At 50.4% G+C, this 15,442-nt stretch overlaps 1 protein-coding gene across 5 annotated transcripts in view; it reads right to left on the bottom strand.

Moving 5' to 3' along the window:
• The window catches only part of LOC142814731 (lachesin-like), a 190,208-nt gene that overhangs the window by 157,693 nt on the left and 17,073 nt on the right, over positions 1-15,442 (bottom strand). Inside the window, exon 1 of one of the 5 annotated variants that reach the window (XM_075893978.1) lies at positions 594-892. The exons of the other annotated variants lie outside the window; for them this stretch is intronic. The gene's annotated coding sequence lies outside the window, so the exon portion shown is untranslated. Of the gene's footprint in view, positions 1-593; positions 893-15,442 lie in introns of those variants that run through there. 5 annotated transcript variants of the gene reach the window in all.

Raw genomic sequence — 15,442 nt, forward strand, 5'->3', positions numbered from 1 at the left:
TATATGTGCAGTCATGTTCATGGAAGCGCCGCACGAAGCCTTCTAGCCACATTTATAAGGCAGCCTACGTGACCCCTTAGGGGGACCAGTTTTGTTGTATCAACATCTTGAAACGTGTCTTATAAGACTGTCCTAACCGGAGGGCGACGCACTTGCACTAAATATAGTGTGGTATGATGCACCGCCATCACGTTCACCACAAAATAAGGGGGTGGCACAGCCCCAACGAAGAAGCCTCAGATTTGGTTTAAAGACAACCGCGTGCTTCAGCAACCCACGCTGTGTGCTGTAATTATGTCGACTACTCATCTAGCGTCTAACTCTAGACGCACTTGTCTCCGCACAGCTATAACGTTCACTACTGCTGAACCCTTCGCTTAGCAATGAGACCTTCCACAAACTCGAGCAAAGACGTTCAGATCAATACTATAGCGAGTGTGTTTCCATTAGTATACGCGCCCCGTACGTGGGCTTCGTACTCGAAATGCGTAATAACAGCACCGACACCTTCGGTTACATGGATCCACCAACGCAGTCAAACAGATAAAACTTGTCACAGGACAAGAAAATTTTGTAAAGTACGCAGTACTTACAGAGCAAACACGAGAGCAGTAGTAGCTTCCCAGAAGGTTTCGTGGGCTCGGACAAGTTGGAACGCGAGACATTTCACGTTCTTCCTGGAGTCGCTACTGCACAGCAGTGTGCAACATCCAGACATTTGTTGCAGCTCCTGAGGCACCACTGGCTGCGCTTAAGGCACTACCACTACTTTCGTCGCCGTCTTGTCGACGAGTGACTGCGGTTACTTGGCGATCGCGACAATGGCGCTCACACTGCGAGTAACAAAATGGCGCAATGACGCAGCATCTCTCTTTGGTAACGTTGCTGCATCAAAGACTGACGTCAGCCTAAATCAGTAAGTCACGTAGGCTCTCTCGCCGAACGCTACCATGAGCGATGCTACATACACTAAAGTGAGGAGCAGCACACGCGCAGTGCGCCAACGGCGACATTACTTCATTATCGCACGCACGGCGTAATCTGAGCGTTCCTTCGTCGAAAGTTCTTACCGATGACGCGACACACGTAATGACAAAAACAGCGATGCCGAAGATAGACTGCGCCCATTGGTAAGCGTCTTTGATATCCGACAATCATTGCACAATTGCTGTCAGCACCACTGATAGCAGCGACGTGTTGAACGCTCTCTCGTGCTCGCAATAAGCGTGCTCACTTATACAGTGCAGTATCGAGTATGCTTATCGTGGACGTTGAAGCACCTGCTGCCAAGAAGTTGGTGCTAGCTGCACGGTGTTGTTGACGAAGCCTACCTACACCAACACACACGCGTGTACTGTTCTGTACACATGCACATTTACGGCGTGCATCGCATAATTGGTGGACGCCTTCGACGAAGCTGCACTCATGTGACGTGGTCCAAGTGGACTGGATAACATATTTCTAATATTTTCTCTAGTGTCTATTTTTTTTCTAGCGTAGTTTGCGCACCCTTTTAAAAAATTACGCGTGTTTACAGCTGTGTTTTTCAAAAGAGTGCACTAACTGCACTAGAAGAAATATTAGATGCTAGCCATAATTCCCATCAGTACTATACATCAACCAAATATAAAGTTTTGTTCTATGAGAAGAAAGCGTGCATTTAACTTTTTTGTTTAGTTCATTCGCAGTTATATAGTGTGTAAAGAGGTTTATTGGGCGAACTAAACGGGCAGGTCGGAGGTTGGAGATAGCGACAGGACGAGGAAGATGGAGGAGCTCGAGCGCCGATCTCGTGGTGCCTTATTCTGCGATGATGCTTGCTGTTTCCTTTTGTCATCATCATTCCTTCATTATAATTGCCCCCGTCGAGAAAGATCAAGCCATCCTGGCGATCTAACAAGTAGGAACGAGCGGGTCGAAGTACGGCTTCAAGCGGTCCACGTGAACAATGTCGTGTCCACGCCGACGATGGTCACCGGGTGGCGTAAGCGGTTCGATGGCGTAATTGACGGGCGATGTGCGCTCTAGCACACGGTATGGGCCATGGTAATTTGAAAGTAGCTTGGTAGACAAACCAGGTGCACAGGGTGGTACATACAGCCATACAAGGGTTCCAGGGGCGAACTTGGCGGCAGGAGGGTGGTCGTCATCGCGGGCCTTTTTCTGGCGTTGCTGGTCAGCCGTAGTAAACTGTTTCGCTAGTTGGCGGCATTCTTCGGCGTGACGGGCGGCTTCAGACACGGTCGTGCACTCAGATACATCTGGTGCGTATGGCAGCAAAGTGTCAATTGTGTGCGATGGTTGACGTCCGTATAGAAGGTAGAATGGAGAAAAGCCGGTGGTGACTTGGGTAGCGGTGTTGTACGCGTAGGTCGCAAATGGAAGAACCAGGTCCCAGTTCGTTTGGTCAGATGCCACATGCGTCGCGAGCATGTCACCCAGGGTCCGATTAAACCGCTCAGTCAGGCCATTCGTCTGAGGGTGGTAAGCAGTACTCATCCGGTGTACAATATGGCACTGACGGAGAAGTGCTTGGATTACGTCGGATAGAAATACACGGCCCCGGTCACTGAGGAGCTCGCGAGGAGGGCCGTGACGCAACACAAACCGATGGAGGATGAAAGATGCGACGTCCTGAGCGGTCGCCGTAGGAAGAGCAGCGGTTTCGGCGTACCGTGTCAGGTGATCTACAGCAACGATAGCCCACCGGTTACCTGCTGTGGTCAATGGCAGTGGTCCATAAAGGTCGATTCCGACGCGATCGAATGGGCGGTCAGGGCACGCAAGCGGCTGTAGTGGAGCTGCTCCTGCATTCGGTGGCTGTTTTCGTCGCTGACACTCGTGGCAGCCGCGAATAAACTGTCGAACAAAAGTAAACATCCCACGCCAGTAGTACCGCTTCCTTAGACGCTCGTAGGTCTTGAAGAGACCGGCGTGAGCGCATTGCGGGTCGGAGTGAAATGATGCACAGATTGTAGAGCGCAGCTTTCGGGGAATAACGAGCAGCCACTTCCTGCCGTCTGGTGAGTAATTGCGCCGGTACAAGAGGCCACCTCGAATGGTGAAGTGCGAAGCGTGGCGTCGTATTGCTCGAGTGATGGGAAGTGTCGGTACCCCAGATAAGACGTCCAGAAGCGAAGTTATCCATGGATCGTCGCGCTGTGCAGAGGTCATTGTGTCGATGTCAAGAGCGGACAGCGCGTGTTCCATAGAAGATATAGAGGCAGCCTCAGTCGACAGTGGTGATCGTGAGAGCGCATCAGCATCAGCATGTTGGCGGCCGGAACGGTACACGACGCGGATGTCATACTCTTGAAGTCGCAGAGCCCAACGAGCAAGGCGACCTGATGGATCCTTCAGCGACGACAACCAACATAAGGCATGATGGTCTGTAACTACAGCAAAGGTGCGGCCATATAAGTATGGGCGAAATTTCACAATTGCCCAAAGTATGGCTAAGCACTCTTTTTCGGTAACACTGTAGTTTACCTCAGCCTTGTTGAGCGTTCTGCTGGCGTAGGCGACGACATACTCAGGGGATCCAGGCTTTCGTTGAGCGAGAACTGCACCGACACCGACACCGCTGGCGTCTGTATGGATTTCAGTTGCAGCCGTGGGATCATAGTGGCGCAATATAGGCGGTGATGTCAGGAGACGGCGAAGAGTGGTAAATGCGTGATCACATTCGGAAGACCATGATGAGATGTCGTTGGCACTGCTTAAAAGTTGGGTCAAAGGGGCAATTATGGAGGCAAAGTTGCGCACAAACCGACGAAAGTAGGAGCACAATCCTACGAAGCTGCGTAACTGTTTTACAGTCGTTGGTTTGGGGAATTCAGCAACAGCGCGTAGTTTAGCCGGGTCGGAAAGAACACCATCCTTTGATACGACGTGACCGAGAATGGTGAGCGTCCGTGCAGCGAAGTGGCATTTCTTTAGATTCAGTTGGAGCTGCGCATTCTTCAGACACGTGAGGACATGTTTCAGGCGTACAAGGTGTGTTGCGAAATCGGGTGCAAAGACGACGATATCGTCGAGGTAGCAGAGGCATATGTTCCATTTCAAACCCCGCAAAACCGAGTCCATCATGCGCTCGAATGTGGCCGGCGCATCGCAGAGGCCGAAGGGCATGACATTGAACTCATATAGCCCGTCCGGTGTCACGAATGCTGTTTTTGGACGATCACCATCTGCTAAGGGCACCTGCCAATACCCCGAACGCAAATCTAACGACGAAAAAAACTCGGCACCTTGTAAGCAATCAAGGGCGTCATCAATCTTGGGCAAAGGGTATACGTCTTTGCGAGTGATCTTATTTAAGCGCCTGTAATCAACGCAGAAGCGGATTGCCCCATCCTTCTTCTTAACAAGAACGACAGGTGATGCCCATGGACTTTGGGAAGGTCGGATAACGTCGCGCTTGAGCATATCGTCAACGTGTTCGGTGATAACCTGACGTTCTGTGGCTGAAACACGGTATGGTCACTGTCGTACTGGCGCGTTGGAACCTGTGTCGATGCGGTGGAAAAAACTGGGAGTTCGGCCAAGGGTAGGTTGAGCAACGTCAAAGGATTCACGAAACTGGTAGAGCAGCTGAAGGAGCTCAGAGCGTTCAGATGGCGATAGTCCGTCGGCAATCGATGAATCGAAAAGCTCGCAAGGTGGTATATTGGAAGGGTTGAGGGCACTTTTGGCGTCGTAGTCACCGGAACAATCTGGCGGCATGGTAAAAATTTTTTCTTTATCAATGGCATGCACGTGTCCAAGAGATTCACCTTGAAACAGTTCAACGGGATACGGAAGGGGATTGATGAGGCAAAGAGCACTGTTTCCTTCAGAAATAGAGAGGGTTGAATAAGGCAGAAGAAGTGATCTTCGACTAAGGAAGAGGCTTGATGGCTCAAAGAATGCAGCTTCGTTCCTAATGCCGTCACAGAATACGGGGAGCAACACAGCCGCTGTCGGAGGAATTTCAGTGCCTTCTTTGACGACGAGTTTGTGTACGGCGGGCTGAATGCGGCTGGTTGGTTGGTCGTAAAACGGGAAAAGTTCAAGCTCCGATCTCGCACAAACAATAACGGCATGGTTACGCGATAAAAAATCCCATCCAAGTATGATGTCGTGTGAGCATGACGACAGGACAATAAACTCAACAGTGTAGTGGTCATTCGCGATCATCAGTCGGACAGTACAGGCGGCTACAGGCTGAACCGGGTCCCCATTCGCTGTTTGCAAGGACATCATGTTAAGAGGCGTCGTCACTTTACGGAGCTTGCGGCAAAGTTTAGCGTCTATCACGGAAACGGCAGCACCAGTATCCACTAGAGCATATGCTCGAGTACCTTCTACAAAAACTTCGACAATATTCGACGGCAATGTCCGAGGACTTGAGCATTTCGACAGCGCAGTTCTTGCCTCCTGAACTGCGGCGGTTAGTTTCCCTCGTGTTCAGGAGCTGGCCGACGACGCATGGGTGACAGGGAGCGACGACGGGGTGAAGGTGAGCGACCAGACATAGTACGCGGACATTCCCGTGAGGACGAGCTTGACTGAGGGTCAGAATATTCCAGACGGGATGGAGAAAGGTCCATGAAGCTGTTCTGTGTCCGGGCGTCTGTGTATCCCGGCACGCGACGACGGCAGTAATGGGTGATATGGCCAGGGCCGCCGCACGCAAAACAGATGGGCCGGTTATCGCGCGTTCTCCAAGTATTGGCGACGAGGGGACCAGTCCATGCGGCAGACGGGTGTGTCGAGGCTGTGGTGGCAATGGGAGGAACCCAGGCGGTGGACGGCTGAGTCGGGGCTGAGGTATACGGCAGTCCCTGGAACGACGGGGGGTGGTGTCGCTGCTGCCGCTTTAGTGCCTCAGCGTAAGTAAGAGGCGTGGTGACGGTGGGCTGCTGCAAGGGCACCGGCATAGCCTCGGAAATCTGCTCCTGGACCACATGTCGGAGCATGGGAGCCAATGGTGGTGGGTGTCGCAGTGGCTGTTGGTGCGAGAGCTCCTGGCGTTGAGCAAAAGGCAGCAGAGAAAGCTGCCGAGCCACTTCCTCTCGCACGAAGTCTTTCATTTGTGCGAGAAGGTTTGCCTGGTCAGCCATAGCGTCCAGTGCGGCCACTGGTTAGATTGTCTGGAATGAGCGTCGCGTCTGAGCTCGTTGTCTCCGCAATTCATCATAGCTTTGGCACAAAGTCACTACTTCTGCCACAGTGCTTGGAGACTTCGCGAGAAGCATCTGGAAAACGTCATCGTCGACGCCCTTCATAATGTGCTGTATCTTCGCACTCTCGCTCATGGAAGCATCGACGCGCCGGCAGAGATCAATCACATCTTTCACATCATATATGATGTGAAAGTTTCACCTCGCTCCTGTGCCCGTGTGCGCAGACGTTGTTCGGCGCGTAGCTTCCGTAAGGCAGGACGACCAAAAACGGCACGTATTGCCTCCTTGAAGGCGGACCAATTCGCGAACTCGGTTTCGTGGTTCGTATACCACAGCTTGGCCACGTCGGTGAGATAAAAATTGACAGTGCCTAGCTTAGCAGCGTCATCCCACCTGTTGGGTCCACTGACTTTCTCGTATGACGACAGCCAGTCCTCGACGTCCTGGTCTTCGGTGCCGGCAAAGATCGGGGGGTCTCGCTGATGAACCGGGCCGGGGCAAGTAGTGGCCGCGAGAGGTATTGTTTGTTGGGCAGCGTCAACTTGCATGGTCGACGGCAGGGTGCGAGATCGGAGTTCCAGGTTGTAGGCGATGTGGTTACCCAGCACCTCCACCAAATGTAAAGAGGTTTATTGGGCGAACCAAACGGGCAGGTCGGAGATTGGAGATAGCGACAGGACGAGGAAGATGGAGGAGCTCGAGCGCCGATCTCGTGGTGCCTTATTCTGCGATGATGCTTGCTGTTTCCTTTTGTTATCATCATTCCTTCATTATAAGTGTAACACTTTCAATCTTACGACACTTCGTGTTACTAGTACTTATTTTAGCTACGTCAGTGCGTGATATTCAAATGTTCAATAGCAACAAGTAATCCACGATGCCATGGTATTAAACTGTCCGGCCACCTCGCTTGGGTCAACAAACGTGTTATCTTTTCTGTCGCTGTTAGCGTGCCAGTGTGCACCGGAGGCACATCGTGATGTCCGTTTTACGTATACACTGGAGATGACGCTTGAGCAGCTGCACTTTGACATTAGATATTCGGGGCTTAACGTCCCAAAACCACCTCATGATTATGAGAGATGTCGTAGTGAAGGGCTCCTGGAATTTCGACCACCTGGGGTTCTTTACCGTGCACCCGAACCTGAGCACACGGGCCTACAACGTTTCTGCCTCCATCGGCACTTTGGCATTACGACAGCTATACAACTATTTAAAGTTGGCTCTTTTGACAAAATTTATGACCAAAGCTTTCAAAAAGAAGTGAGTAGGTGGGAAACTGGAGAAAAAATTGATGATATGTGGGGTGTAACGTCCCGAAATTACCATATGATTATGAGAGACGCCGTAGTGGAGGGCTCCGGAAATTTCGACCACGTGGGGTTCTTTAACGTGCACCCAAATCTAGGCACACGGACCTAGAACATTTCCGCCTCCATCGGAAATGCAGCCGCCGCAGCCGGGATTCGAACCCGTGACCTGCGGGTCAGTAGCCGAGTACCTTAGCCACTATACCACCGCGGCGGGGCAAACAACTGGAGAACAAGTTTATGCCTTGTTGCCACGTGCAGTTCTATTCCGAGAGCGTTCACGTAAATTGCAGCCCATTTGGCACGGTGAGACTGAACACACAGCGAAGGAGGCAGACGTCTAAACAAACACGGTGCAGGAGAAATTGCTTAAAACACATCCAACGACAGCAAATAACGGCTTGCCTCGCGCGCATACACGCGTTGCGTGTTTTCGCGGAACACTCCCGGACGAAGTATCAAATATGAGAAGAGAGTCGAGGCTGGAGATCACTCCTCTCGTGGGGAAGGCAAACAGTGAGAGCAGCACTACGCTAACGACCTTTCAACTCCTCTTTGAGTTTCGCGCCGCTAAAGAGGGCCGCTGTTGACGAGAAAAGTGCACGCTGTACCGCGTTATTCCGTGTGTACGCGATCGCGCCGGTGGTGCTGTAGCGTTGAACTCAGTGAAACGTAAAACGTGCAACGTGGCCGTGTGCGCGGAAACTGCTACACCATCTCCAAATCATTCTGCGCTTAGGATACGCCGGCTCGTTTCTGTTTTTTTTTTGTATTTACTGCTGCTTTTTTAAACGTTTATCGCAGTTGTGTTTCGCATTGGGAAACTTGCAGCAAAATTCACGGCAGGTGATTCAGAAATGTTGACGCGTTAGTCGATCGCGCAAACATGCTACTTTTGCGCCCGTGTTTTCGGAAATTCTCGTTCGTGTACGTACATTTTCTCCGGAATTTGTTTGTTTGTTTGTTTCTTTCCCCGATCCTCAGTGCGACATTTCTGTACATACGGTGCCCAGGTGAGATAAAAGAGTCGGGAGAGCAATGAACGAATCGAGTCACTCGTGATGTCAGGGCGTGGATGCATTAAAAACGGGCGATGGGTGAACGCGTTCAGAATGTACGGGAGTGGAACCCATTAGTCCGCCTTTGCGCATAGCCGTTCGTAATCTGTGCTTGCGTGATCTCGACGAACACGAATCTCTTTTCATATAAGTACACACATTTTTTAGGAGCGAAGCTCCTGTTTAGAAAAAGTTTATTCTTTCATAGGACGAAACAAACCTAAGAGACAAGCGTCTGTATAACAGGTACAATAACAAACAAAAGACAAAGCACAACATACACTACACATTTAAACTTAAGTGTCCAAGTCCGTAGCATGTCCATAGTCCGTTGTACTAATAACTGTACATATACTACGTAAATGTACTAATCACAATATGGACAATGTACATGATGATATATGTACAGAATTTACAAGACTTGGTGAAGATGTTAGAAAATATGTACAACAGGTATCAATATTCATAAAGGTTACATAACTTACAGCATTCGAATGAAATGCATATATAGGAGAGCTAACACCCATATTGAACACACACAAACACATAAAAATAGTAAGCACATAGTGATTACATGCACGAATCAGACATTGACAGGTGACCTGGCTATAGGAACCAGGCCAGGTGGAAAACTAATTGAACGCGTCTGTCAACTACGGACAGAAAGCGGCACGACCATTGTCGCAGAAATTCTTCCTCCCCAAGGAAGAACAATTCCTCCGACAGAAACGATATGAGTTCAGAGTAGAGGCGTTCCAGTATTAGAAAAAGAGCACGACGACGATGATCTGCCGCAACAGCTTCGCACCTATTACGCCATAAACAAAAAGCTCCCGCAGCTATTAGAAGGCGTGCAAAGCGACTACGCGGGCAGCGACCAGATGTTACAAAGCGATTAACACCTAGGCCGCGAAAACTAGTGTTAACTGACTTCCAAAACACCTTTGCAATGACACATTGCTGCAGCATATGCTGGTTAGACTCCTGTAACGGGCAGGTAGGACAAGTGGAAGATGGGACCATGCCCCACCTCTCCAGTCTGTCCCGTGTTGGGAGTACTCTCCATCCAAGACGCCACATAAAGTCACGGAGGTGACCAGGCAAAAACAATGCCGTTATCGCGCTTCACGAGACATGTCTCGATCGTGCTAGACGGGCTGGAGGAACCAGAGGAAGCAGAAGAGCCGCCGTTGTATCTACAATGCGGCTTTCAAGAATGTCCACATCGGGACAAACCTGCTGCGTGTGTCGATAAAAAGATACTGCCGTTGAGTAAAATGCAGGTACGTGAAGTGTTTGCGGTGCAGAATTAAGCCGTGCATCTGGTAGTAAATAGCGTAACTTGGTGCCTAAGAAATAGCAGGCGAGATCACGCGCGGGGCACTGATCACCATGCAACAACCGAAGTAAGAATCGTAGGGCAAGTAGCCGGCAGCGAACAGAGACGGATGGGAATGCGAATCCACCGCAGTTTCTCGGTTGCCCAAGAGCTGCTCGGCAAACCAGCTTTGTTCCACCCGACCAGAAAAAGGAGCCAATGAGGGATTGCAACGACCTGGTGATTTGTAATGGGGGCTGTAAGACATGAGATATATACCATGCACGGCCGCAAAACACCGTCTGTGCTAGATACCTTCTTTCGAGCATCGGTAAATCATACTCTTGTGCTTCCCGGACGTGTCGTTTTACATCTTCGACTACTGAATTCCACAAGGAGGCTGATATGCCGTAGCAAGTATAATCAAGCCCCAGAATGCGAATAGAGTCACTTTTTTGAAGACCGAAAAAGGAACTTAGACTTGCGTCTGGTGAACCAATGAATAAATATCGACATTTGGAAAAATTTAACGCAGCACTTGAAATCGTGCCATACGTAGTAAAACGTCGTAGGCTATGGGATAAACTGTCCTCATTCTTCAAATACAACGTGATGTCATCAGCAAATGCTGTCACTGTCACGGTACCACTACCTGGAAGAGGAAGGCCTCTAACGTAAGGATCAGCGATTAGCGATTGAAGGAATGGTTCAAGGCTGAATACAAAAAGCGCAGGGGATAGAGGACACCCCTGGCGAACACCACGGGTAACCGGAAATGGCGCACTCTCTAAACCATCAAGAAATAACGCGCTGCGTATATTTCGGTATGCGTTTCTGAGAAGCTCGACGAAGTTTTGTGAGAAGCCAAATGCTGCCATTACGCTAAATATAAAGCTATGTTCGAGGCGATCGAATGCCTTTTCCTGGTCAAGTGAAACCAAGAGTCCCCGAGCTGATCTTGCTAACGTGTACGCAACTATATCGCGCGTAACAAAGGAGAGACTGTGGATTTCTCTTCCAGTAATAGAGCACGCCTGACGATGACCTATTAAGGAGGGCATCAGGCTTCTCAAACGCCGAGTGATAACTGCCGCGAAAGTTTTATAATCAACGTTGAGGAGCGTTATTGGTCGCCACTCCTCTGGGCGAACTGACGATGGGTCATGTTTAGGTATTAAAACAATTCGACCATCGCTAAAGCTATCAGGAAATTCAAAATTCTCGAAGCAGCGGCAAATAACAGAGGTAAAAAGAGCACCAATGTCGTCCCAAAACGTTAAATAAAACTCAACAGGCAACCCATCCGGCCCGGGGGCCGAGCCACGCTTCATGGAAGACAGTGCCTCTTTCACTTCGTCAGCTGACGGACTTGTGCATAGTTGTTCAGCTACTTCAGATGAAATTTGAGGGAGCCTACTTAACATTGTGGCTGTCTCGGTGGTACCGCGTTGTGATGACATTGTCGTACGAGCCATTTTGGCAAAGTGAGCTAGGAAAACTGATTGATCACGTGTCGGCGGTAAGGCAGTGTGTAAGAATCTGGCCGCCGGAGTTCCTAGTCGACTCGACGGGTTGAGAAGCGAGCTTTTCGCAAATCGTAGAACCTCAGGATGAGCACAAGGATTACGTCTGCAACGCCAAGCAGCCGCCGTCAATGACGAAGCTGCAATGAGGCGTTGAAAACGACCCCTTAACTCTCGCTGCCATGCGCGCATCAAGGGAGTTAGTCGATCAACCCGAAGAGCAATACGCAGCTTTGTTGCAGTGTCCGCTAGTTCTTCGGACGTACGGCGTCTAAGGGCCCGCCCTGCTACTGAGCACTGCGTCTTGAGCGCGTCCCACACCTCCGGACCGCATCCCGAAAGAGAGGCGCGCAAGATTCTAGATAAACTGGAGCGTGTACGCGCGTCGTGCAGAATGCGGATGTCAAGACGCCAAGGTTTCACAGATGATGAAAAGGGAAAGTGAGCCTCGAGCATCACTGGTCGGTGGTCTGATATATAAACAGGCGATGATGGTAATGTTACTACATCAGAGTGCGATACGAAAGAAGCTAGCGCGCTCGGCACATAGAAACGATCCAAACGACTAGACGACGTGCTACGCCGCCAAGTCCAGGCATACTGTGGTCCATGCACTAGTCTGTACGTATCTGTCAAAGAGAAATGGTGCACTAGGCGACGCAGCTCTCGCGCGTTCCAATCAGAGCGACCCCATCCTGGACCTTGCACGTCAGCTCGCGTGTCTAATACACAATTAAAGTCTCCAGTGAGTATGACATGACGACCGTCTAGAAAATACACGTCCAGGTCACGGAAAAAATCGTTAGACATCGCTGCTTGAGCTGGCCCATAAATACACAAAACACGCAGCTTGAAGGATGATAGGACGCAGTCAAAAGCCAATACCCGCCCATTCCCGTCATAGAAAACATGATGATTGCGCAGAAGAGCGCGGTTAAAAATAATAATTCTAACTCCAGAGGAGCGAGATGTAGCGAAGGAAAAATAACAGTCTAAATTAAAAGCGCGTTTGAATGCATGAACGTGGCCAATGGTGAAAAAATTTGTTTCTTGTAAACACAGAATATCACAATGTTCTGCGTGGGCTATGCTGATAACCTCGGCTTGCTTTACTGGGTTACGGAACCCTTGAACATTTAAAGAAAGAATTTTCAGGGTGTCCGCCATATTGAAAAAAGGTGGGTGACTGACCTGGTCGTGTTTTTCGATTCGGTGTACCCCGGGGATCTGTCCGGGGGAACTGGAGTACGTACACTTCACAGCACAATTCGACCCTCTAGAAGAGGGTCGAGGTTTCTTTGGTTGCTGGAACTCGGAGCGGCTATCTTGGGTGCCGTCCGAGCTGGTGCCAGACTTGTGAGCACGCTTGACCTCTCGCGGGGCTTGCATTTCCACGTCACATACGTCTGGGCTAGAAGGGAGTCCGATGCTACTGTCGACTTCGAGGCTGAAGCTGCTGTCGGACGAATCAGATGGTGGTAGGGCTGCAGCGTTAATGTTGTCGCCGCCTCCAACGAACTTGATCACGGATTGCTTGTCGAGACGCGTCAGTAAAGAACTCCCATGGCGTCTTGCTACTTGTTCAAGAGAGTCACGAACCAGGCTTTCGGAATGATCCAATGGGCTTTGTTCATTCGGTTTCAATTCTGCTCCTGGCGAGACACCAGCGTCCGTAGATCTCGCAACGTCGGCGTCTTCTGGGCAATCAACTGCTAGGTTTAACGATGAGTCTGGTGCCTCAGTGCCTACCGGCGTTTCTTTCTCGGCTTGCGCCGGCGTCGAACATGGCATGACATGTTTGCCTGGGACAGACGCGGGGTCAATCGCGGTGGCTGTTTCTGTCGCTGAGATTGGCAGACGTGGCACGCTCGAGTTGCCAAGCTGCACACTTCTTCATCGTTTAATGGAGCTCTCAGAATCGGATTCTGGCGTTCTTCTAGTACAGCTCCTGGTTCTCGTTCTTCTGTTGCCGTTGGTGACACGGACGGTAGGGCAGGAACGGTCCCTGCAGTAGCATCAGAATATGAACGACGCACAGGACAGACGGTGGTAGGGTGGTTATCTCCACAACGTCGGCAGGGGCGGTCGCAATCTTCGCTTTCGTGTCCGTGCACACCACAGCGACCACAGAATGGTGCTGTGCACTGTGCTCGATAATGACCACTAGAGCCACACCGACGACAAACACGTTGCAGACCGCGGTAGTCGAAGGTGACTCGATGACCAGAAACGCGAAGATAGTTGGGGACGCGATTTGTGGGACTCATTTCCATCCGGATATAGCGTGTGCCTGTGAGAACTCCGCGTCTTGCGCTCATGACGCCAGCGGTCACAGTCAATACCTTGCCGTATGGGGACAAAGCCTGGACTAGTACCTCGTTGGAGACGAAGGCTGGTAAAAACAGGCAGGCGACGTTAGTTACCTGCGGGCCGACGGGAACGACAGGGATACGCTCGCCACCGATGGTCAGGTAGCCAGCGTCGACGATGAGAGTCATGGAAGCCACGCTCTTGACAGTTACTTGGAAGTTCATGCCTCCCATGTGCTGAACGCAGTGTACCTCTGAGAGGCCAACTATTGAGGCCGTCGCGTCGACGACGGTCTCCGGACTAGTCCCCGCAGGGACGACAACGTCGAAGGCTTGCGCCTTCGAAGGCGTCCACGACGTCGATGGCGCCATGGCTAGATGAGGAGGACGTCCCTGACGTGGAACACGCAGGGACGTCAACACGGAACCCTTGGTAACACGAAGCTCCTTATGGCGTGGCTTGGGCGTCCCTCGTATGTAACCACCAGTGGCACATACCCGAAATAGGTATAACACTTGACCTCCAAGGTGGTGCCAGTGAGAGATTTCTTCTGTGCGTTGTTTAACAATAAAAAATAGTGCTCAATGTACATGCCAATGGCTGCTAACGGGGAATGAGAGACATGAGCATTCGGCTTTTAGTCAACGCGCACGCTGCGATCCCCATTAGCAGCCATTGGCATGTACATTGAGCACTATCGGACAAGAAAGGGATGCTACATTATACTCGCTGGGTGTAACCTCCTTAGCTTTAGAAAGGTTTAGCGAGCGTTGAGCCGCAGTGCCATGAATACAATGAACTTGTATATACCATGAATGAACTCAAGGTGGTTAAAAATGAGAAGTAGATACGAAGCGCAAGCCGTAAGAAAGTAAAAGCCGAATTCTCATGTCTCTCATTTCTCATTAGCAGCCATTGGCATGTAAATTGAGCCCTACTTGACAGGGAAAGGTTGCTACGTTATACTCGCTGGGCGTAACCTCCTTGGTTTTCGAAAGGTTTAGCGAGCGTTTGGGTCGCAGTGCCATGAATACAGTGAACTAGAATATACCATGAACTCGAGGTGGTTAAAGGTGGGAAGTGGACCCAAAGCGCAGGCCGTAAGAAAGTGTGAGTGTGCCACCTCTCGTTTAGTCCTTGGAATGTCCGCTGGATGGCGGTGCTTCTATATGGGGAATATATGATAAAAAGATGCGAGATGGTGGGACTTGGAGTGTTGAATAGATGAACGAACGGACACAGAAACAGATGCATGGATGGACGCATGAACGGACGCAGGGGCGGATGCACGAAAGAACGCAGGGACGGGCGCACAAACAGACGCATGGACGGTCACACAGACGGACGCATGGACGGACGAATGCTTCGCCCCACTCTCCATCATTCACTCCGTGGATATGCTGCCATTTTTTTTTCTCTCTCCTAATGAATGAGCCTTTCTGTCTGTCTGTACCCTGTCTCTTGATCCGATAGAAATAACGCGATGACAGCTACAAAGCCGACAGAAATAACCGTGGGGCAGATTTTCGCAGCTCTGCTTGCTCAGGCTCCATTACCTCGTGAAACGGGACATAATCGAAGTTAGAGGTGTCTTTTCATACCTATATATATACATTTACGTCCTAACCAAGAACATTTCAAAATCACACTTTGGACGGTATGTCCTACTTCAGTGCGTCTTTGATTCTGTGAACGAAATAAAAATAGACTTAACTGCATTCACTCCACTTCATTTATACACTGATCTTGTTATAAC

The sequence above is a fragment of the Rhipicephalus microplus genome, chromosome 1 (assembly GCF_043290135.1).
Source record: "Rhipicephalus microplus isolate Deutch F79 chromosome 1, USDA_Rmic, whole genome shotgun sequence".
Lineage (NCBI taxonomy): Eukaryota > Metazoa > Arthropoda > Arachnida > Ixodida > Ixodidae > Rhipicephalus > Rhipicephalus microplus.